We start from the raw sequence: 24,552 nt of genomic DNA, 5'->3' as shown, positions 1-24,552 counted from the left end.
CATAGTGCAATTACATATGTTGGTATACATGTTAGGATACATGTTGCTGGAAGTGCTTGTAAACAGTTGTTGACAGAACTTGTTTGGCTGTTTTGAATGAGATAAGTGAGAGTATTGCGCTCTCTTGATCTTATTCGCTCTCTGTTTACATTCATTGTGTTTTTTGAACTGATCTTGGTTTAGTTATTCGTGAACGTTTTGTTCGTGAGGTGTATGTTGCGCACGAATGTTTTGTCCGGTTTAGTGTTAAGTAATGCCAATGATTTGTTATCTTTTTTTTTTTTTTTACTCTACGAAATGTTAACAAAGCAACGTGCTTATCTGGGAGATAAAATTTTATAAAGTACAAGTCATTTGTGAGTTCGGATTGTAAAATCTTTTGGTATTTCATTAAATTAAAATGATTTGAAATGCTTTCTTAACTGATTAAAAATCGATGTGAGTCTTGGAATATTATTCGTTTTCGCATGTTCCGCGTGACGCGCCAAGATGTGAACTTCAGTTCATTTTTTTCTATTGTGTAAATATTAAAAAATCTACATATTAGCAAAATGTTAATTAAGTTTAAATAAATAAATTTGGCTTTTTGCTATCTCAAGTGCTTCACAATTGTTTATCAATAAAATGACTTGTTTGTTATCAGCTGAGAAATGTTCTTTACGTAATTTTACAGTTCACTATAAAAATTAGTTAATAAAAAGTGTAGCTTAAAAATAATATTTAATAAAATTTAATTTGAAATCGTGTAATTAATTAAAATACGCCTGCACAACATTTTTTACTCCAGTTGAAATTTATTCAAAAATAAAAGAAATTCAGAAATTTAAGTGTTGACATATAAAGATAAAAAAAATAGAAAATAAATAATTCATATGATTTTTAGTAAAAGTAAATATTTTATCATACAAACAAACAAAAGTTAAATGAAATATTTTGGTATAGAATCAAATTAAAAAAAAAAATATTTGACAAGTGAGATAATAACTGCTTTATTTACATCCCAGATATAAGAATATCAATCACCGAAATCGAAAGTTTTCGAAATGTATTTTAATATTATAAAAATAATGCTTTTTAGCTCTAATTTAAAATTAATTTTGAATTAAATCTATAGTTCTCCTAGCAAAATATTTATTAAAGTACTAAATTTCAATAATGAATTAAAAAAAAACTATTAATTAAACTAAAAATGATATTAATATAATTAAAAATAACATTAATGTAATTAAAAATAATAATAAAAATAATGTTAATAGAATTAAAAAAAAAAGAATAGCAATATAATTAAAATAAATAAAATAAATAAAAAAAAAAGTTCAAAACTTTAAATAAATTTCAATTGAAAAAAATATTAATTTAACTAAAAATAATATCAATAGAATTAAAAATAATATTAATATAATTAAAAATAATAATACAACTAAAAATAATATTAATAGAATTAAAAATAATTTTAATAGAATTAAAAATAATAGTTTTATAATTAAAAAAAATTAGATATATAATAAATAAAGTTAAGAATTGAAAAAAAAATATTAATTTAACTAAAAATAATATCAATAGAATTAAAAATAATATTATTATAATTAAAAATAATAATAGAGCTAAAAATAATATTAATAGAATTACAAATAACTTTAATAGAATTAAAAATAATAGCAATATAATTAAAATAAATAAAATAAATAATAAATAAAGTTCAAAACCTTAATTAAATTTCAATTGAAAAAAATATTAATTTAACTAAAAATAATATCAATAGAATTAAAAATAATATTATTATAATTAAAAATAATAATAGAGCTAAAAATAATATTAATAGAATTACAAATAACTTTAATAGAATTAAAAATAATAGCAATATAATTAAAATAAATAAGATGAATAATAAATAAAATAAAGAATTGAAAAAAAAATATTTATTTAACTAAAAATAATATTAATAGAATTAAAAATGATAACAAAATAGAATTAATAGAATAGAATTAAAATTAAAATAACAAAAAAATTTTTTAAAAATATTTATAAAATTGAAAATAAAAATAAAAATAATAATAATATAATTAAAATAAATAATAAATAAAGTTCAAAATTTCAATTAGGAATTGAAACTAAAAATATTAATTGAACTAAATATAATATTAATAGAATAAAGAATCATATATATATATATATATATTAAGAGAATTAAAACTAATAAAATAATTAAATATAATGTTAATACAATTAAAAATAATGTTGATAGAATTCAAACAAATTTTAATAGAATTAAAAATAATAGTAATATAATTAAAATAAATAAAACAAATAAATTTCAATTAAAAATTGGAAAAAAAATATTAATTGAACTAAAAATAATATTAATAGAATTAAAAATAGTAGTAATATAATTAAAATAAATAAAATGAATAAAGTTCAAAATTTCAAATAATATTAATAGAATTAAGTATAATAATAATGGAATTAAAAATAATAATAATATTAAAAATCTATCAACAAAATTTAAAATATCGTTGATAGAAATAAAAACAATTATAATAGAATTAAAATAAATAATAATATAATTAAAAATAATATTAATAGAATGTTCGCATCAAAAGTCGAAACAAACTCCACTTGCAAACTGTTATTTTCAATAAAAATGGGTAATATTACTCCATGCCACACTTGAGTCATTCTTGAGGATTAATTTTAGTGCATTGATTTTTGATACTTACTACAGATTGAAAATTCTGCAGATTGAAAATTCGTAAACATGAACTCTGCTACATAGTGTGTGTATGTAGTAAAGTAAAAGAAACATTTTGAGAAGTAATTTAGCACTTTTTTGCACAATTGATAAGTTCGAATAATTGATCATGCAAATCGCAGTAATAAAGTTATAGTTAATCCTTTATGTACGGAGCTGTATGACATACTTAAAGGATTAAGTAATCTTCAAAGCGTATAATAAGATTTAACGAAATTTGTTCATGTGTTTTACATGACAGTAGGCACAACATATCTTTAAGGTTCAATTAGTTATGCCATACCACAGCCATATGTTTCATAAAAAAAAACCAGATATTGCAATAAAATTTTAGCATCATATTAGTAAATAATACTGTAGAATTTACATAAATTCTTTATGCTAACTATTTTATAGAAATCGCAGTTATACCATATATACTCGACATACTTAACACACAACACCTAAGCCAATATGGCTTAATTATAAGACTCGATATTATATTGGCTTAGCACTCTAAACAAAAAAGCATTACCGGGTTTTCTTATTAAATGCTTATTATATATAAGTTTTTTTTTATATTTTTAATGAAATATATAAACTACTTATGCTTGATGTATACTATACATTAAACAGGTGTTACTGTTGAAGGCAATGATACCATTTAATATAAGAAATAAGAAGCTGTTTTATTCCACAAGCCTGCTGTATAGGTTTAGCGAATGGAACGTGGCGTAATTATGTATTAATAATAATTAGTATAATTAATTTTTTATCTACTATTAGTATCGACTATTCAGCTTATGTTAAGTTTAGTGTTGTTATAAAAATGGTACGGTATTTCCGATTGAATTAATTTATTAATCGTTTCTAAATATGCTTCTCACGATACAGACACCTTTGTTATTAGCATAAAATGTTATATCAATTATAATAAATATAATATAAATATAAGTTAAATGTATATACACTTATAAGAAAGTATTTACTTATAAATAGTTTTGGTATTTATCTATTATTTATACATTAATTAGATAATGTAAAAATATATAGAAAATAATTTTATTTAAAACATGTTTCTTCATAAAATGATAGTATATATTTTTTGCAATCAGTACCAATACAATACAAGGACTTACATAAGAGAATCCAGTAACTCGTGAAGCACTCTGTAATAAAAAGTTAAAAAGTTAATTAACCTGCAATCAAATACTTTTAGTTTAGCACTAAATTTAATTGTCCGAAATAATTTAATTTTAATTTTCTTGATATATAATCATATGGCACTAGTCATTTGCAAATAATTTTCTAAACGAACTTTGCTCTGCATTTAAATAAATTATATAGATACTTTCATTTAACTTCAGCGAATTTATTTAAAAAAGAGTACTTATTAAACAATATGTTTTAAATTTTTTCAAATTTTAGTTGTAATTATATACAGTTTTTTAGAAAGACGCTAGATTATATTAACTACTTTCTACTATTCTATGTTAGATATAGAATATAATCTAATATTAACTACTATTATATTGAACTTGTAATGAATTACTTACGATGTTTTACTAAACTGATGAATCTATATTTAAAACTAACAAAATCTGTGTTACAAACCTAAAGTTTCTATAGCTTAACGCATTAATTTAAACAAAATCTGATTTACTGAAGGTAGAGTCTATTAAAAATCAATCAAGATTTTTATGATACAACCTGCCGATCTTTTAAAGATTGTCCTTAATTTTTCAATCGTTAAATATCATTCACATCTCAAGAAATACAGACATATATTTCAGACCTCTAACTACCTACATATGTCAGGAGTAACATATTAAACTCACTTAGAATATTTTAACGAAAGATACAATAAACTGGTTTAAAAATCAGCTGTTGCCTTCATATCTTGTTGCCGTACACATTTTCGTCCCAAGAACGTCAATATTGAAAGGAAAATTTCGAAACAAAAAAGGATAGAATATCTAGAACAATGTCTAGAATAAGAAACAAAACAAAATGCATCTCTGCGTTTGTAACTCGTTTAGTAATTTAACCCATTTTATTTGGAAATAGCAATTGCATGGTATTGAAACGCGTTCAAAAACTAGACGTGTCCGTCCCGACACTGCTCAAGTTCCGTAGACGACTTTCTTTTTGTATAATTTTTTTTTAAATGCACAGTATTTATTTAGAAATAAAAAAATATATATAATTATTTCCATAAAATAGATATTTTGCTATGAGAACTCTTTTTGTTTTTAAATTTTGTAATTTGTACCCAATTATGCGGTATTTTGCAAGTGTAAGTCATTAACCGATATCGGTTACACTATCAGCAAAGCAAACAGAAAGTAACTGCAGTGACATACTAAGATAAATAATTGTATCTATGAGATAACAGTGAAAATTATAAATAATTAAAAGCACACAAATTAAAAAAAAAAGAAAATTATTACATTTAATGAAATTCAATAAGCAATAAATAAATACTTAAATACGGCAATTTAATTTCAATATAAAAATCAATAAAAAAAACTCAATAATTCGAACGAAAAAAATAAAACAAAAAAATTATTTTATAATGCAAAGATCAATTGTTAATAAAGAAAACAAAAAAAAAAAAAACATTTTATATTGCAAAGATCAATTTTTACAAAAAAAAAATTCAACAAATGCGCTCTTTTTACCGAAGTTTAAACAGAATAAAATTTTTTTTAATGTAAAATTGCAAATTGCAGTTTGTATCTTTTCGTCAATTGCTTCAATAGTGAGAGAAAAAAAAAATGCATTAAAAATAAATCGAAATTTAATGGAGCATAAAAAGTAAAATTTAACCAAACAATGCAAATTACACATCGGCAACGGATACTGAAGCAGAGCCGATACTCTTGCCAGTGCCTGCCTCCATAAATTCAATCAATATCGTCATTGAAAAATGGTAATATCGCTAAAGATACTGTATACATCCGCATCTACTGTGGTTAAATTGCGCTTGTGGTAATTTGTGGTAAATTTTGAATAGCAGAATCAAAATAAAAAATATAGAACGATCATTGTCCGCAATTTGTTATTGTTATTGAGGAACATCCCACCCAGTTTTGTGTCTTTAATTTGTTTGAAATGTGATCTCGAAATGTCTGCCTTTTGTTATATGTTATATGTTAATGTCGTCCTTTTTAATGCCAATTTATAATGGTTGTTTTATTACCAGGATAACATTTTTTTTCTCGTTAATATGTAATTATTCTATACAAGGCCCACCCTTATATCTGATACAATATTTTCTACTTGTGCAAGATTTCGTATCAATTTTGTGATGCTATTTAGATTGGCATTTTGCTTTCATTCATCGATAGATAATTAGTGTTTAATTCATTTTTCATTAATAAAAGCCTGACATTTTATATAAATAAAAATTTCGACTAGTTTTCCTACGTGTATATATTACGTATGTTTATTATATATAATAGTATAATAGTCTGGGTATAATATTTTTATATATTTTTATTAAATGTTTTAATCGTTTTTAAACTAAGCATTAATATTTTCAAAATAATAATTCCTAATTTATAATAATTCTTAATAATTCCTAACCATAATTTGTACTCTCAGCGACATTTATAATATATATAATCTATATAGTTTGTAGTTTGCTTATTTCTAAATCCACTACAACCCGAATTGAGTTTTGGCCTTCATGATTCTACTCTTTTTTTCCAACTTCTACCGTTGAGAAACGATAGCACAGTTACGACAATATCATATAGCCAGTAGTCATCTTTGCTTTCTAACAGGTCTCTTTTTTTTATACATTTTGTAGCTTGCTTATTTCTGAAGGCACTATATTGAATTTTGGTTTCCCTATTTGTACTTTTTCATGTAACTCCTTGTGTTTAGAAACGATACAATAGCTCTAGAGGCATATTATGATTGCAGGCATGTGGTCTTACATTGTAATGTGGTCTTACATTTCTAATAGGTCTCTAATAATTTCTCTTTTTACACTGTGTAGTTTGCTATTTACTAAAGACATTACAATCTGAATTCGATTCTACTTTTTCATACAGCTCAATCTGTTGTGGAGCGATAGATCAGTTTTGGCAGTGAGGTCTTAACTTTCTAAGGAGTCTTTGTATGTCTTTAGTATTTTAAACGAAGATCTTATTTGAAATTTTCATTAAGGGCATTCATTGCACATGTCGTGCTTGCGATTATATCATTAAAGCTTTACAGAAATTGAGAATATCGGTTCGTCTTGAAATTAATAGAACTTTTTCAAACTCTTCATATTCACACACAGATTCATACTTATTTCATACAAAAAGTATTAAACTCTATGTTAATATTGCTTTCGATTAAAAATAGGTACTAATAGTAATAGTACCTATATCTTTTCTTACATATATCTGAACCTAAGGATCTTTATGATGAAAAGGTATAACATATTTGTTGTTGTTATTCGTTATTGTATTAATACAGTATATATTCTCTCATTATTTTTATATATAGTTTAAATATTCGAAAAGCGGTACTATCTAATAGTTGTACTCAACTATAGTACATTTTTATCGGTTTCAATTCTTTTTTACTGAATCATTTTTATTTTCTACTCATTGACTTAAACACTATAATACGAGTATATAGTAGCATTATCAATAAATAGAAAACTTTTTATGCTCGTGGAACTCATAATATCAATATCATCTTTTGATTTACAAAGATTTTTAGTGTCAAATATGATATTTTCTTCGTTTTATCAGTATAGGTCGAGAACTAGAACTCTCGGCAACAACAAAGTAACTTGATTAAAATCTAGTTAGAAAATTTTGCTGAAATAACACTATTTCAGAAAACAAAGGTAAAATAACAATAATCACAATTTATAACTGCAAATAAGCTATATATAAGCAACAGATGAGGTTTCAAGGCTAATAATTTTTTACTGATACTACGATATTACTCAATCCTCAAACTAATATTGTTTTGCGGCATTTTATGCTCAAAATAAAAAGTAATATTAACGATCTATATTGAACGGCTATATTGAATTTACAGAATTCTATTGAGTTAAGATCAGAGCACTTTGAAAAGCGCTATACACAGCTTTCTTTATATCTTCCTATTTGGTTCAGGAATTTTTTTACTAGAGTGCCAAAGTAGCATTAAGAATAAACTGTTTCAAAAAATCATACCTAGGATATACTAGCATTCTGCAAAAACTTCAAAATATTCCACAAAAAGTCAACCATCACTTGAGTCAACCAAATCTGATAAGTCTAAACACTTTTTACTGATATATGTGACCTATTTTGTACACTTAAAAGTTTTATAAAAAATATAATATATGAGAACATTTGTTTAAGTAGAGCACATCTTTTTTCTCTTTCTGTTTTTTAACAGCCAAATAAGTAAATACGGGTATGGTCTTGAATATTCTTCGCAAACTATACAAATATCGATAATAATACTTACCTACATATACACATCACTGTTTATGGTAATTTACTGTTAAACAGACAACAGGCGCTTGACATTTTCTATTTAGTGTTTTCAAATTTTGGATACTCTAAATTCATGGTATCATATCCTGTACACATTTGCTATTTGAGCCTGTGGCTGAACCCAAACAGAAAGACAGAATCTACAAAAATACTTGAATTGAATAATGGCAACACATGGAACAAAACAAACAAAGCGCGTCGTGTGAATGGGCAATACGCAAAGTAGGTAGAAAAATGTGAAACTCAAGAAAAATAAGTGAAGTTCCAAGTAGACAGGCAGACAGACAGACAGACATATATACGGGGACACACATAAATGTGTAAGAACGTATGGGCGAACAAAGTGCGAGATACTTCAATAGCTGAGACACTGTCGATGTGTTACTTAAGCTGAGGCAGCAGATGTCCGCCTATATTTGTTTGTCTCAAGATGAATGAGCGAAATGTGTAGGTACCTAATTTCCCACTACTTTTGAAGCCAGAAAATTTAATGTTCCTGTGTGAGATAAATTCTTCTTCACCGATTAATTAAAACGGTTCTCTTTTGTTTCTGGTTGCGCTAACTGTCTTGAATAAAGGCACAGGAGCAAAGTGAAAGCAAAAAATTTAGGGAATTTTTTGTGTTTTTTGTAGGGTGTGTTGCAGTTGTTTTATTTTTTTATATTTTGCATTTAAGTCTCTCCGAACGACAGTCTATCTAACTTGTCTTGAAGGAATTTTTTGTGCGTACATGCGTACGGCGTATCATAAATTCCGGAAGCACACCCATTTGGTATGAGAGCAGCGCTTATTACTTAACTTAGCAAGCCATGAATACTTTGTGCCCATATCAGATATACTATATATAATCGTACATTACTTTAAAGCCACCAACAAATGGTGGCAGAGCACATAAAAATATTTAAGAAAACATACTTAATAAATTTTTATTATACCATATTTTAAGGCTTCGCATATTCATCTCAAATGCCTTTAAATTTTGAAAAGAACGGCAAGACAATATTTATGACTTCATTTTGTTCTTAAATTTATTTCTGTCCGATTAATTTTAATTTGAAGTGTTCGGTTTCTTACTGCAAGCTCATGTGAGATACTCTTCAATTAGTGTGAGTTTGATTAATTTCAAGTATCACTTAAGTGGCAATGCATTAAATTCATTACAATAGACAATAAAGTCCATAAGTTGCACAATTAAGTAATTTATTATGAAACATTTATTATGGCAGATAAATCATCTTTTCTGGAAGTACATAAGTCACAAATGAATATAATATTCTTTTAACAATAATCGTTCCTCGATGTACGCCTTACAATTCGTCGCTGGTTCTTCTCGAATTTCCCTTAAGCACTTAACTGTAGAATTCGAGCTGTTTTTAAAGTCTCCTCTAAAATTTTTAATTGTTTTATTTTTTTATTTTTTTTTATCAAAACTAAGTCAAGTGCGAGTATCCGTAAATATAATAAAGATAGAACAAATGTGTTTCTTCTAACATGTGGAAATTATACAAACACTTATAATAGCTCATACTTAAAAAACTATTAATAGTATTATTTGTATTCATAAAATCAAATTTCTTGCTGGACAACAAAAGTACATCCTGTATGAAGCTATATGCCAGTGGATGTTACTATTTTAGAATATTCATAAACCTGATCCAGTGGATTTTACTGTTTCAGCATGTTCATTAGCCTGAATCAATGGGTGTTACTTATTTAGAATATTCATAAACCCGAAACAGTGGAAGTTATTGGTTTAGAATATTCAAAAGCCTGAATGTGAGTGGATGTTACTGTTCCATCATATTCAAAAGTCTGAATCAGCAGGTGTTACTTATTTTGAATATTCATACGTCTAAACTTATTATATGGACCAAAGTCAACATATTTTTATATCAATACCTTTACTACAATTATGAATACCAAAAAAATATTTGTAAAGTGGTAAAGCAGATATATTGGACTTCCATTAAACTATTTACGAAGTGATTTGTTTTTTAGTTTACAATAACTGGGAGACAATTTGATAAGGAACAATCAAAATCGCAGTAGAGCAGGAGATCAGATCAATGTACCTTTAAATAACTCCTTAATGAAAATGCCCTTAATATCCTAAATGAAACTGATCCAAAAACCTGCTTCCTTCTACAGATATATTAAGGCAGATTAGGCCGAGATGAGTCACTCTTATTAATTCTAACTTTACAAATACCAATAACTCTTGTTTTAATGGACAAAGGTGCTCTAATATGCAAAGAGAAGCTAAAGAGAAATTACTCCAAAGAAAACTTAATATCTAAAGTTAAGATAAAATAACTTAAACTTTCATTCACATGGATCTTCATTTCATTCAATGAAGGTTAAAATTAATTTCAATGTTTAAATAATATTCCTTAACATTTATAAATGCTTAGATCTTAAAAGAACAGTAACTAGTATACAATATGTACACTTCCGAGACATTGGTAATATGAAGTTCTAAATTCTTCTATTCACAATAGTTTCATAACTGTTAGGTCTTATATATATATATACATTAGAGTTGTATATATGTTTGTATATATATACATATGAGTTGCATATATGTTTTTATGAAAATATATTAATATTTGTTACAATACACATAAGTTTGCTATAATTTAACTTAAATTACAGTGTTTTCTAATGAAACATAAATGTCAATCTACCGTACCTCAACAAATGCTACTGATTTTCAGAATTTATGGGACTTTATAAACTTATTCATTGACAGTCAATAAAATTTATTGCTTTTCAGCAATATTTTTTTATGTTAACTGATGAATAAAAAGATACACAAATTGTTCTATTAATTGGCAAACAAATGCTCCACTGACTATAATTTTTCATGTGAAAAGTGTACAAAAATGAAAATGGCAATGAATTATTGTAAAAATTGTCAATCACCGGAAAAACTCGGAAAAACTTGGAAAAACACGTAACTGCAAATATTTGCTCGTACCTCTCTCTCCATGTCTGTATCCGATGATTTTATATGAAAATATTTACACTATGCATTTCTCCAAATGCTGTTTCCTCTGCAAAACGTGAATTTAATATTTTTTAATTAATATATTTAATAAATTAATATAGCATTATTGCACTTCATTTCCTTAATTGCCTCCACAAACATTTTTTTTATATAAATGCATGAATAATTGCAATATGAAAATATATTTTTTATCTGTTTATAGATGCAATGAAATGGATATTTCATTTGCAAAACATTTTCCAATGATACAAAGTAATTTTTTAAAAAAATTGATTATATTAAACAGATACGCCTAAAGATGTTCTACTCCTACAGATACTCACTGGCAAATCGTAGTAAAAAATCAGATTACATAAATTAAATAATAATAATTTTTTTTTGTATCCTAAAATAAAACCAGAATAGTCTAAATTAAAGACTAAACTAATATAATTATTTTATGATATCAGAATAGAATGGAGAAAGTGTTGTGACATTATTAGACCGAAAGTGTAATTACACAATCCAAACACAAGCTAAGGTCTCATCTATAGTACAGGTTTGATGATGAGTCCTTTACGATACTCTTAAGCTCTTGATCTAAGTCAGGGATGTGCAAAGCATCCCTGGGTTAGACCAGGGTTCGTGTTTGGTTAAGACAGCCCTGATCTAAGTCATTCTTTCCTTCTAACGATTTGGTTTTCTTTCTTTATACGTGTATTCTCAAGTCAAGAGCTAACTGCATTATTTTAACCAATCAATTTTCTTTGAGGAGTGTGTAGGACTACTGATCTCAGTTTCTGATAGTTTTTGCCCGTTTCCTTAAAATAATAAATTTTTTCCCCGGGCTAAAATAGATTATTATAGATCATCTGATGTATCTCAAAAAATTGTTTCATCACAAGCAGAACACCGTAAGGACTTGATTAGACTGCAGGTTCCAAAAAAACTAGCTGCCAGTCTAATAGTGGCTATTATCTTTATGCATGAAAGGCTCGGTCTATATATATATAGAAGTCTGTAGAATCTTGTTTGTAATGATCTTTTGAACATCACGTAAGCCATTTATGAATATACTTAATCAACACATATAAACAGTCTCTCTGTTTTTTAGCTTAGTCAGGAAAATTTAACTAAGTGTTGGTTTCTGTAAGTCCTGACAAATTAACTGGAAAAATGTATAAAATTGATTAACCATTTTTGGCAACGTCCCATAGAAAATATTGGCCACAAATAATTCTATATATGTATATGCAAATGTTTATATATGTTCATTAGTTCTAACGTCAAATATGTATCTGGAAAAAAACTGAAGTCAAATATTTAATCTTATTTTGTTTCTTAATTTTAAAATTTACATTTAATTTATTAAGTCATTAAAATCTTATGGCAACAACTTTCCGACTAGCAGGGCTTCTGTAATTATTTTTTAAAAGCAGAACCGTACGCCTTCTTGAAATAAAGTGAAGTTTTTTTTTGACTTGAAATTATAGACACACAGTCATCGCGAGTCTGTATATGCCCTATGTTTAGTTCTTGATGTCACGACAACCGAACTATTTTAATTTACGAGAATTTTAACAACTTACAGGTAGTTGGTATCTCAACATTTGTAAATGCCACAATCCATGGGTCGATTATTTGATTGTTATCTTTCCCTAGACTTTTTAGCTGTAATTTTTAAATGTAAATTTAATGTCAACGTTATGACAGCAAGTAGTGGACTTTACACCAGTAATTTGGTTGCTTTGTATTCTATTGAAAACACTACACGTGTTGATTGCTCATAAGTTCAAACCTTCAGAAATATAAATTTTGACAGCATAAAAAATGTTAAGTGTTTTTAGATTTTGACTTAACAGCTTAACAAAAAATTTTTGGAAGAGAGTAGCCGCTGTAATATAGTATATGGAACATATTGATCCTGAGTTAGACATTCATATTTTTTTTAACAAATTTTTTATAATTATATTTTTGTGGTTTTAATTGATCGAATTATCAACGATATTTATTTTCCTAGATTCGCTGTAATTGTTTCTTTCTCCATGTTTCATACCTTTTTCGACAACTAAATGACTATGCACTTCCGGTTAATTTGTATGCACGAATATTTTTTTAATTAAAGGTTAAAAAAAACTTCATATAAAAATTACACAGCAAAGGTAAGCGTTCCTTCCTTGAGGAAGAGGGGAAGTAATGCATTGATTCAGGCAGATTTCTTTTATTGTTCTCTAAGCAAATAGAGGACTGTTTTTCTATTTTTAGTTTTGTTCGAAAGTACACGCCTCTTTAGAGGTAAGTCATGAGAACAAACTAAAAATCCATACTTAATTATTAAATTTATTTTAAATTACACATTAAGGTTAGTAAATATCCGAAATTCGATGCCTTGTATTTATTTTTCTGTAGTGACTATTTAAGAACTGTGCGTGGGAAAATCTTTTTAAGAAAATGTGGTTCTCAGATATAGGGCGGTTCTAGTAAACATATTATGGCTTAGGAGAATCAATTGGGTTTATAATTTATTTACAAAGATTTGATCACAAAATTGATATGAATTTTTGCAAATATATTATCCTTTATAAAAATTATGTGGAAGTTATAATTTAGGAACGCGCTTAAATGTTACCGTCACAGTTTTTTTCCTATAAATTGGTAGCACTCTATTGTACCCATATTACTAAAATTTCAACATAATCTAATCTGTGAAGAATATGCCCACAACAGCTATTCCACTAATCATACTTTTCACAAAAAAGTATCGTTATACACGAGTAATCGACAAAAAAAACTCAACGTATGTGATGGACAAAGCGGTGTACTTATCTAACATGGTCCTGATTCAAATTTATAAATTTATCATTTGGAAGTAGGCGTTTCAAGCCACAAAAGCCTTTGTTGCGGCAGTTGTGACTATTTATGACCTAGAAATGGTAAAGATGTTCTAGAAACTAACCGTGACCTCAGGTGATTTGAGTCAGATGGTAATCCAAATCACACTATATTTTGACCTCAAGGTGAGGAATGGGTTTTTAAATTAAACATTTGTTGGACAACTGCCAACGAGTATAAGCGAGTATAAGCGTTTAGCAAAATTTTGTTTGATGTTTGCTTTTCATTTATAAAAAATATAATTGATATATTAATATATACATATTAATTTATATATTATATATAAATATGTAATTAATTTCTGCTGACAATATAAAATAAAATATCATCTGCTATACAATTCAAATATGAACAAACATAAGCTCTTCTAGAACTTCCACAGAACTTTCTGACATATAAAAACTCTGCCACATGCAGTAATCAACTTAAGCCAATGGAAACGACCAAATCATAATTTGATTAACAAAAGTCATATTAGCTGCAGTGGAAATTTCATATAATGGAACATAGCGTTTAGCATAGCATTTGTTCTCTGATTAGTGTCACACCTTGTCTATTAAAAAGGAGACTTACCTCTTTTGCATGTAGTAAGTCCAGTCGGATCTTTCCAATAATAATACTAATATTCTCAGTACTTTAGTCAAGATTTTGGAAGCAAACTGATTGACTGCGTTTTATGTATCTATAGGTGGATGTTTGTGTATATGTATGTTTGTTTAATTTTATAAAAATTAAGAACACTAACTTCTTTTCAAGTTATTTTCAATTTATTTTCAAATTGTGTTTACTACAGTGTTTACACTGATTGCTTGCTTTTAACCAATAGTTTACAAATAAAATATTTAGATTTTTAGTGTCTGTAAAAAAATATTTTTGTATATAAACTTAAGTTACTTCTGCGAGTTTACTCGAAAAAAAACTTATGTTTGTAAGTTGTCTAATTATTATTAGTGCCAAACATGCAGTTTTCTATAATGACCGACTGCATTTATGAAGTCAAGTCAAATTTGCAACCTTAACAGCTGCTCGGTTTCGACATTTTGGCTTAATATTGTGACTGGTTTTGCGCTACAAAATTATTTGCCTTTTGTTTTTGCCTTTGTTTTTACTTCACAATCTGCTCATTGCATGTGAAACAATTTGTTTCAATGGAGGAAGACAGATGTTGCAGATCCATTGTTGACGCTTGCTTGGTGTTGCAAGTAGTCTTAATTAAAAAAATTGTTGTCTTGCAGAAGCATTGTTAGATGTTGTGTGCTGCATTTCAGATGACATATTCCAGCATATTTCCTAAAGATTTCCATTACTGCCATTTATTCAAAATATAAAAGAATAGCAATTTTTTCTATTATATTGAAGTCGTTGCATCGTAAACACAGACCAAAATATTTAACGAAAAAAATCAATTCAGTAAAATAAGTTCTTATTTCTATATTATATTGTATTTTTTTTTATATATACACAAGTATACTAAAAGTTATACATACACAAGTTATTTATTATTTATTTGAAGAAATAATCATAATTAAAAAAAGTTCTAAAAGTTCATTCTGTTACTAAATATTTTCTATATTTCACTGCATTTTTTAAGTAATTAGTTTGTCTATCCCTAATTTAGACTTCAGCTAATCCTTCACTTCAGTGGGGCCACGGTGCGCTGTCCCAATGTTTCACAATGTATATATATAGTCTAACCCGTTCAACCTCATTGCGTGCGTTCAATACGCCTATCATCTCAACTTCATTAAGTAAATCTTTTGCAAAATACACCATTCTGAATTCCTTCACCGAATATAGAACAGCGAATATTTTTTGTTGTACCCAAATTCCATAATTTGAACTGCGGTATATAGTTGCAGCACTATATTGTCTATAATTGATATCGTTCAGTTGTATATCATCATAACGAATTTTCATTATCCACGTTATTTTATTTGCCTTATACCCTAAATATTGCGCAACTATGTGAACCATGAACTAATCGGTGCGTGTCTGACTTACAAATTTTCTTTGTAGACTGCGGCTGTTTTTCTTTTTCTCTAATCCAGCGATCCACGGTCCACAGGTAGTTCACAAAATGGTTAAAAATGGTTCGTGAGTCAAATTTAACAGGTATGGATATGGATACATAGCTTGCAGTTTGTTCACGGAAACTTCACTTATTTAAAAATAAAAACAAATAATTTCCAAATAATTATATACTTGTGTATATATGGACTATATATATCAATATCCAGTATGCATATAGCCTGACGTTGTCGAGTTTTAGTATTAGTAATGAAATTAACATAATTCTTGTATTCTTAAATATAACCATATAGTTAATGTACTGTGTTGAAGAAAATTATATGACTACTTTAAAGTCTTATATGTACGTTTAGCTTGAAATACGTCTAATGAGTTTTCTTCGAAGACGAATTTCATGTCTTTGCATAATTTTGATAATAAAGATATTTTGTTAATTTACAAATTATGAAATTCTACTCTAAGAAACTACCAAACTGAAGTATATAATTTTCTTAGCATTAGTCAATTATCTTCCTATTTCGGTTCAACAAATTTTCAAAAAGTTTTGCAATATATTTTTCTCCTTTTAAGGCTTTTTCTGGCATTTATTGCAAAATTAATAACAAAAAATGGAGAATTATTATGAAATGCATGTTTAAGCAACATAATTCTATAAAACTTTTAAATAAAATACTTATGCACTCAATTGTGGCATTCTTTTTTTAATATTTAAGTATTAAGTTGCATTTTACAGAATTTTTTTAATAATTCTTGGTGGAATTCTTCTTCTACGTACCATACGTACTCATTATAAAACTTTGCCACAAAACCTATAACAAGAAACCGCATTCAAGTAGAAGTTAAGAAATTAAAATAAAATCTTATAATAACTTGAAAGTATTATTATAATAATATTTGCGATAAGATAAACCAAACGTAATAGTCAGAAAAAGCGCAAACCTTAAATACTTTTACTGCAAATGAATTACCGCAGTGTACATCACTTGAGTGCACTGGCAATGCAGATACACTGAGGTTCTGGCTGTTACACTCCAATTGCCTGCCTTGTTCGCTGTCATCCCGTCATCATTCTATCGTCATCGTCATCACTGCTATCGCCATCATTATCTTCATCATTGCCGTCATCATCGTCATAGTCAGCAATGTGAAGTCCAACAGCGAAATTTAAAAAATAAAATTACTTTTAAAAAACACAAACCCAACGAAAGTATCTATCTTAATGAATAAGAACCACAATTGCATGTTTTAAATTGCTACTATCCTTAGGCGGGTTGCATGCTGATGGGTTAATGTTGCATATTAAGAACAACGGCAGTGCTTGTCAATAAAAAGTAGAAGAATTCGTTATATACGGATATGGTCCGTCGCTCCAACAAAAAGCGGAATACAATTGCTGCCGTTGTAAGTACTGCAAGTATGGCAAGTACGGCAAACTATCAAATACTTTACATAATCCAGTAAAAAATTTTAGGACTACAAATGAGTGCAACAAAGAAACTTTGAGTAGCATTGTAGATCAGATAGAGGAAATAGTAATTATGTCAAATCAAATAATTCATTCTTTAATACAAAACAAATGATTAAAGAATTTTGCTTGAATCATCTTAACTAAAAGACATACTCCTCTACTCCTATACTTCTCTAGTATCTTAAATCATGTTTGCGAGAGTTTTCTTTACACAAGGAAACCCTCAAAAAAAATCCATACAAGTTCTTTAAAATAGATATTTATACTGAAGTTTTCTATTGGTAATTACGCCGATGAAGTAGATCCTTCACTGATATTCTGCCTACATCTTCTGACATTTAAGCGAATAGAAGTGAGGTTATTACTTCCTAAATGGCAGTCTTTTAAATAACTCATACATGCTTTCTAGTTAACTTGTAAGTAAGAAATATTCCTTTCTTTATGTTTTATTTTTCTTCAGAAATACATGTTTTTGGTGTGGTTTAAGTCCACGCCTAGATGAGACCTAGCCAAGTTCTAGATGACTTGTAAGAAAGAAATACTCCTTTGTTTAAATCCACATCTAGATGACATCTTGACAAAGGACCATTTCTAGATGACTTGTAAGAAAGAAATGGTCCTTTGTTTAAATCCACATCTGGATGAAAATTTCTAGATGATTTGTAAGAAAGAAATCTTCTTTTGTTTATGCTTTCCTTTTTTCGTTAAGTGTATGTTGCCGATGTGGTTAAAGTCGTATGATACCAAATCAGGTAAATACGGAGATTGTTTTAACTTACCGATAAACATAATTGTCAATAAAAGAATTTACTACAAGTAGCTATTTTTATAAAGCCCAAAATCCATCTTATAAGTTATAAGATAAATTGAATATATAGAATTGTTTGTAATAAAGTACTTTATAGTTATATGTAGGAAAACTTAAAATTTTTATTTGACCAACAGTTTATTTTGATGACCAACAGTTTAAAGAAAATTTAACGATTTCAAAGTTAAGTAACTTCTAATAAAAAAAATATACCTATTCCAAATCTACTGTAAAGAAACTTACTAAAACTCTTTTGTATAAACTTAATCAATTTTTTATTGATCTTTACAAACTCATAGCCTCGACGAGTCAGCATAATTGTTGGTATTTCTAAGTACCTTCGGATGATTTGTCACCTGGTTATATCATTTAAGATGCGAATGTCCTCTTACAGTAGCAAGTCTTCAGTGCAAACAAGGTATGGGGATTAAACTCAAATCTATGCATGACAGAAATCATACTAATAACACGAGTCCTGTGTACTGCAACTACGGCACTCAGCGTTTGGGTTCAAATCCCATTGAGGTGTGATATAGAAACACGCCATCAAAAATCTTTAAATAATGTAATGGATTCTCAAGAACTCTCCATGTATAAATGCCCACAGAAAAGTTTATCTATATTTGGTATCACTATAGCGACTAATAGATGTATGTTTGGCTTATGACTAACCGGATTAAACTAACCTACACTAGGTAGAAAAGTATATAAAGAAAAGTTTACCTAGTAACTACTCAAATTAGTGAAAATGTAATTTAAGCTATTGAAAATCAGACCATCTCTAATGATTGTTGAAAGTTTTTTGAACTTAATTAACAAAAAAACTGAGCCCATTGGATAGTAAGAAAAGCAAATGGAAATAGTTTGTGGGAAATATAAGTCCTAATGTAGTATGGATAAAACAATATAAATACAAAAGTTATTTTTTTTTTTTGGGAAAAAAAAATATCTCTTACACTAAAAGTTTAAAATTTAAAGAAAAAGTATCCAGCTCTGAATAGCAACATTCAGTACATAAAGTAAATAACATGTTGACTTGCTTTAAAATAACGAACATTGGCAAAAGTCGAAACTGCAGATACAAATCATATTACCAACGAAACATTTAATAGTAAACAATTTTTATTTTATTTTATTGGATAGATGGATTTACGAATCGAAGTACACCAAAGCTTCACAACAAAAACCGTGAATAACGCGTCTCTTACTCTGCATACAAATTGAGTTTGCTGGCGTGCTATCGGGCTGAATGCCAGTACTTTTTACTTACACTTTTTGGTAGAACTTTAACGTTTTTTTAGGAACTTTTAACTTTAATAAAACATAAAAATAAAACCACAACTTAAATGCGGTTGTCGTTAAACAATTTTGTATCTTTTTTAAATTTATTTCATTTGCACGTAGAAATACGTACGATGCACCTAAACTTTAACGCGTTGATATCTTGATAAATTGATTTATTACGTGAGCTGGGTTCAATGGAAATCGATGAGATGGGATGAGATGAGATAGATATTGACTTCAACAATGCTCATACTGATATGATAATTGTTGAAATATATATACTTACTTATTAACAAAATTTCATCTCTTTGTAGGTATAAAGGTAGGAATATTTCAGTAGGTGAAGTCACTATAGATACGTACGACAGGTTTGAGATACTTATTAATCGGTAGTCAGAAATGAATTGATTTAAATATTTTTGAATTGAAGTAAATTTTCATTTAGTAAATATGTCATTACAGTTTAAATACTTAAATTTTTAGAAGTTTTAAATTAAATCTACAATATTCTCAAAAAATTTATATATTTTAACAACACCGTAAAATTTTTTATGCACATAAACTTCTGTAGATACATTAATGCAAAACGTACTCGTCGTATTTTGACAATGTTAATTTTGAAATTAATTTTTAATGATTTCTTTTTTATAAAATTTATTAAATTTCACAAATATAATAAATCTACTACGAATAAAGTAACGTCAAAAAGCGGTAAAAAACAGATAGCACAGGCCACTTATGCGAGAACCACGCACGCTAAGTTTGGATCCCATGAGGGAAATATCTGACAAATTTGCAAAAGTGCGGTAATTTTCTTTATAGAATTTTAACTTTTTTTACAGAATATACACTTATCAATTAATTGTATAAATTCGAAAAGTATTAAGCAGTCTAAGCAACTCATTCAAGCTGTTTCTTAGTCAAAACAGACCAACATTATAAGTCACTGATTTTTCCTTTCCGAACTTCCTTCTGTAAACTACTAATTTTTTAATATACATAGTACTTAAAAACACCGACACCTGAATAATGTGTGTGATCCAGTTCGAAACATTTGCTAAACTTATCTGTTCGTTATCTCTAGTTGCCAGCTTACTAGGTTCATGCTCTCTATAAGTCTTTTATTTATGGTAACTAACTGAGGTTGGTTTAGGATTTTAAAGCAGTTAATGTTTACAATCAGCATATTATCATTATTGTCAGTTACTTCTAATTGTTTGGGGAGAGCATAATAGATCTCATAGGTCATAATGTGCTAATATCTTTTTCAATAAAATTAATAATAATCTGGTTCCTGAGTATTGCGACTAAGCACATCTTCAGATTCGTTTATATTAAAGTGATCTAACCTACATAAGTTAGGTTAAATCATTATATATACATTATAAAATTATATATTATTATTTATATGAGAATCAAAAAAACTAATTCAATTCTCTTTGCCACACTGCAGTGAAAAGTGAATAACTATAACCCAATTTATTTTGAATTAAGTTCTAAAAGCTAATAAAATTGAACCCAATATTGTTGTTAATCTTAGTCTTTATTTTACTGTAAAAATATGAACTTTCATATTTAATTTATGTTAAGAAATGAAATAAACTAAACTAAATCTAATTTTTCTACTAATTTTTATGATACCAAAAAGATTGACTAAAACGTATTTTTATTTATGAAACAATAAATTAAAGATGAATGGTTGTCTTACCATAAAACCAGTAGACTTTTCTGATATTTCACGCCCATATCATGACTCAATTAGGATGTACAGATCTCGATATGAGAATGAAAAGTTCCTTGTTTTAGTTTTGAGGGTTCAGACAACGACATACCTTCATTTCGTTGATAAGTTTTATATCTAATTTTTTAAATTATAAATGTGGAATAGCCCTGTATATTTATATTTAAAAAATATAATTATGCATAAATATGTATATAAAATTGTGTCAATATTTTAAATATTAATGTGAATTCCTTCCATTGGGTATACATATTATGTTTTTTGTGTCTGTAAAATCGGTAAATGAATAAACGTAATCAAAATTCAAGCATAAATTCGTTGGTTTTATTAAAACAGTTTATTTTTATGTTTAAACCTCGATGTTTATTAAAACAAAAAATTTTAAAAACAAAAATGTTAATTTTTGTTGAAGAAAAAACAATTCTAAATATCTTAAATTTATCTTAATTCTCCATTCCAGAATTAATAATATTGAAAGCCTTCGAAATAATGACTTCAATCATAGTCAAATAAAATTTTATTTTATAAGAGAATCGCGTTATATATCCCAGCCAACACGTCGAGCATCACCATTAGTATTTATAATATTTAAAAATATAATTTCGTATTAACTATATATACTATAAGTACACAGGGTTATACATTTTGTAGTTCTGAAAAAAAAAAATAAACGTAAATAAATTGCACTCGCGATTAAGATTTTGATTCGATTTTTATTTCATCATGTTGTTTGGACACTGCCATTAGATGTAAGCGAAAATATCATTTATATATATTCCAGAAGATATATCACAGTATTAAATCCTTCAGACTCTATTTTCTACAACTTAACAGATGTTTCCCGTTTTGAAAGCTTCAAAAATTTAAGAAATCCTCGCATAAATACGATCCTTTGAATTACTTTAGAACATTATAAAGCTTAATAGGCCAGAAGTGATAAACCGCTTGATCTTGGTAACCAATTATGCACTAAAACCTTTAATTAATTAGAAAATTTTTAATATTGCTAAATCAGAGAAGCGACATATCTTTCACCTTCATATTCTTAAGGTCATGCTTAAATTAATCATAATTCTTAAAACAGTATCGGTCATCATATCTCCAAATGAGTTTTTGTAGATGAAATGGTCAATCGATAATACATTTTCACTGACCGAGAATACCTCTATTTCAGCTCTAATAACTCACCAGAAAAATGTTCACCATTTTTGTAATAAGTTATAACCATTTTAAACTTTAACTAAACATATGACGCCTTGGATAATCGTTCTATTTGATATATATTACTTAAAGAGTGTTACCAAATGACCACGAAAAGAGTAACCCTTTAAGAATAACGTTAATCGTTACGTACCAATTCAGTAGTAGGGTTTTTTAAGAAAGTTGAAAAATAAAATACCATAATGTGATATATCCATGACCTTACTTTAACCAGTTGGTCGTTTTGATATCTGATTTGTTATGTTAATTTTCTCACAAATATAAAATCACATTAAAATTACTTGTGTAAACTGAAGCCAAGCCATGAAAAAGTGAATTTTCATAAAAAAAACTCTATTAATGATTATGAGTTCCACTGCCTTGACACTTCTCGGTTAATTGCTTACAAAAATTTTTAGTACTCCTTGCAATATCTAAACTCAAGCTGTGCGTATTTTTCTGCCTGTTGTCTTTACTCAGCCAGATCGAATATCTCAGAAATGTGCCAAAAAAACTGTTCATTCATAAGCAAGTTTTGAGATTTTTATTCAAATTTAAATTACCTCTAATCTCCATTAAGTCTGCGAATTATAAATACGAATTTATATTTATGACCATACCCGTACCCGTACCCGTACCCGTATTTTGCGTTTTTATTTTTATATAATTTTAATTTATTTTTGTTGATCTTAAATGTTTATTGTTTTGTGCCGCCAGATAAGTGATGTCATACCAAATTAATAGAAACATCAGTTTAAGCCTTTATTCAGCAGTCAATAAGCAAATTCTCTTGGCCAAAACGGCGTTATACCCACAGGTACAGAAATGTATCTGCCACTGACAAATAGATGGATAGCGAAACAGAGAGACGCCTGTCGTTAGATTTTCTTAATTGAAATGAACACTCCTCGATTTCTGAAACGTTAATAAAATTATTTTAGATTGTTAACGTGTCTTACTGACAAGTTCGTAGTATGTGCAGAAACTTAACACTTTTAATTTTTAATATATAAAATAATATCTAGATATTTCTTAAAAAGCTTTAAAGATTACAAAAAAAAAATGAAGGCATATACGTGTTTATTTTGTTTTCTTTTATTTTATTAGTTTATTTTATTTTGTTTTATTATTTTATTTAATTTGTTTTATTATTTTATTTTATTATTTTTTTTATTTTATTTTTCTATATAATGTTATTCTTTTATTTTACTATTTTACTATTTTTCTATTTGATAATATTTTTAAATTAATATTTTATTTTTTTATGTTATTTTTTATTTTTTTTTATTATTTTTTTTTATTATTTTTTTTTATTATTATTTTATATTAATATTTTATTTTATTATTTTATTTCCTTATTTTATTTCCTTATTTTATTTTATTTTTTTTTTACTATTTTATGTTATTCTTTTATTTTATTACTTTTCTATTTGATAATTTTTTTAATTTAATGTTTTATTTTGTTTTTTTATTATTTCCTTTTATTATTTTATATAAATATTTTATTTTATTATTTTATTTTCTTATTGTATTTTATTTTATTATTTTCTTTTATTTTATTATTTTCTTGTATTTTATTATTTTCTTTTATTTTTTTTTTATTTTGTTATTTTATATCTTTATTTTATTTTATTATTTGATTTTATTTTATTCTTTTATTTTATCTTTTTATTTTATTATTTTATATTATTATTTCGTTTTATTGGTTTCTTATTTTATTTTATTACTTTACTCTATTTTTCTATTTTTTTTTATTAATTTATTATTTTATTTTATTTTGTTATTTTATATCATTATTTTATTTTTTTATTGTATTTTATTCTTTTGTTTTATTAGTTTATATTATTATTATTTTTATTTTATTTTATTATTTTACTATTTTATTTTATTATTTTACTATTTTATTTTAATATACTATTTTA

The 24,552-nt window shown here is 26.7% G+C and overlaps 1 protein-coding gene across 4 annotated transcripts in view; it reads left to right on the top strand.

Moving 5' to 3' along the window:
• The window catches only part of LOC119689150 (protein sickie), a 221,789-nt gene that overhangs the window by 134,971 nt on the left and 62,266 nt on the right, over positions 1-24,552 (top strand). Inside the window, exon 1 of one of the 4 annotated variants that reach the window (XM_038103911.1) lies at positions 202-520. The exons of the other annotated variants lie outside the window; for them this stretch is intronic. The gene's annotated coding sequence lies outside the window, so the exon portion shown is untranslated. Of the gene's footprint in view, positions 1-201; positions 521-24,552 lie in introns of those variants that run through there. 4 annotated transcript variants of the gene reach the window in all.

The sequence above is a fragment of the Teleopsis dalmanni genome, chromosome X (assembly GCF_002237135.1).
Source record: "Teleopsis dalmanni isolate 2A chromosome X, ASM223713v2, whole genome shotgun sequence".
Classification (NCBI taxonomy): domain Eukaryota; kingdom Metazoa; phylum Arthropoda; class Insecta; order Diptera; family Diopsidae; genus Teleopsis; species Teleopsis dalmanni.
The sequence above is the reverse complement of the archived record's forward strand: the minus strand, read 5'-3'. Positions and strand labels throughout refer to the sequence as shown.